A 1,956-nucleotide genomic window follows, 5' to 3' on the forward strand; every position below is an offset into this window, starting at 1 on the left:
AAAAAAAAAAAAAAAAAAAAAGGTATAAAAAGTGCAAAAAACTCTCTGTAAATGGTGAGCGAATGGCGAGTGAATGAGGAGTTTAAGGGCCTGCCCTTAAAATTCCAATTTGTGGCTCCATGGCAAAAGCTATGGAGCCCAAGAGGGCCTTTACCTGTGTTTCTGTGGCTACCTCATAAGGCTAATGGCAGCGAGCCCAGCTCGGTCCTGATCGGGGGTTTATACTGATCTGCCAATGCTAAGAGGAGCCCAGCATCTCCGTCAGGGGAGCAGCCAGGGGGCATCTGACTAATCCCAACACAGGATTCTTTCTGGTTGTCAAAAACTGTCATAACTGTTTGTGTCCCAGTAACTGTTGTTCTGTTTGGTGTCTGCTTAGGTCTGTATGTCCTGCCATCGCTATTGCCCAAGGTGGCTAGGGGAAAACTTCTTTAAGGTACTCAGTACAGACTTCCTATCAGGGGAGGTAAAATCCCTCATTTGCAGGTTGGGCTGGCCATCCCAGTCCTGCCTTTTCTGTCCAACACAGATCAGGTGTTGTTACGGGGAAAGTTGTGAAAAACATTCACCAGTCTGTGAATTGTGGCACCACAAGGATTGTTGGCGTCTGGACTGTCACACCCCATGCCCCAACGACTGAGTGCGGCTCTCTTATTCCTCAGGAACATCGCTCAGCTTTTAGAAGTAGCCTAGAGGTTTTCCACAATTGAAAAACTGAAAAACAAAAGCAGGCAGTTCAAGCTGCTGACAGGGCAGCTGACAGGGCCGGGAAAAGACAGGCAAAAATTATAGTGGCTGCCCTCCAGGGAACCAAACAGGAAGAGCTCCCACCCCAGAGCACCAGCTGGAGGACCCTGGACCCCCCACCAGAAAAGCCAGAAAGGTGAGCAGGCTCCTCTGCAAAGGAACCAGTGTGCTTACTATAAGCAGACTGGACACTGGAAAAATGGGTGCCCTTTAAAGCCAGAGAAGAAACCAGAGCAAAAAAGGGTCCTCACCCTCCCTATAGTGGAGGAATCTGATGATTGATGGGACCGGGGCTCCTTTTCACTTGGTCCCCGGGAGCCCATGGTTACTGCTACTGTGGGGGCCAGCCTGTACGCTTTTGAATCGACATGGGTGCTGGACATTCTGTACTACAGACACCCTTGGGCAGTGATTCTAACAAAAGAATGGCTGTACAGGGGCTGCTGGAGCTATTCAGGAACATCCTGTCACCCACTCGTGTGAGGTAAATTTAGGTCAAAAGAGAGGAACCCATTCATTTCTAGTAGTTCCAGAGTGCCCCTTCCCCCTCCTTGCGAGCCACCTGCTCCACAAGCTGCAGACATCCTCTCCTTCTCGGCTCAGCAAGCTCACCTCAAGTCAGGAGACACAGAGCCCCCTCCTGCCCAGCTCCTGCTGACCACTCCTTTGTCAGAAGAATATCTTTTAGTCTCATCTTCGCCCCCAAGAGAAAACAAAACTAACCGTCTCCTACCGGATCTGCAAGCTCTTTTTCCCCGGGTTTGGGCAGAATCAAACCTCCCAGGACTCGCAAGACACCACCCACCGGTGGTTGTAAAACTTCTGGCTGATGCCCTGCCTGTTCGGGTCAAACAGTATCCTATGAGTCAGCGGGCTAGAGAGGGAATCAGCCCCTACGTTCAATGGCTATTACGAGCCAATATACTTACACCTTGCCAGTCTGCTTGGAACATTCCATTTCTGCTAGTTCAGAAACCCAGGACAAATGATTACTGGCCTGTACAGGACTTCAGGAAGTTAACAAACAGACAGTCACAGTCCATCCAACTGTCCCTAATCCCTATACACTGCTCAGCTGGCTCCCACCAGAACACACCATGTACACTGTCCTGGACTTAAAAAATGCTTTCTTGCCGGGCGCGGTGGCTCAAGCCTGTAATCCCAGCACTTTGGGAGGCCGAGGCGGGTGGATCACGAGGTCAAGAGATC

Source organism: Cebus imitator, unplaced genomic scaffold (genome assembly GCF_001604975.1).
Source record: "Cebus imitator isolate Cc_AM_T3 unplaced genomic scaffold, Cebus_imitator-1.0 Scaffold36, whole genome shotgun sequence".
In the NCBI taxonomy this organism is placed as follows: Eukaryota; Metazoa; Chordata; class Mammalia; order Primates; family Cebidae; genus Cebus; species Cebus imitator.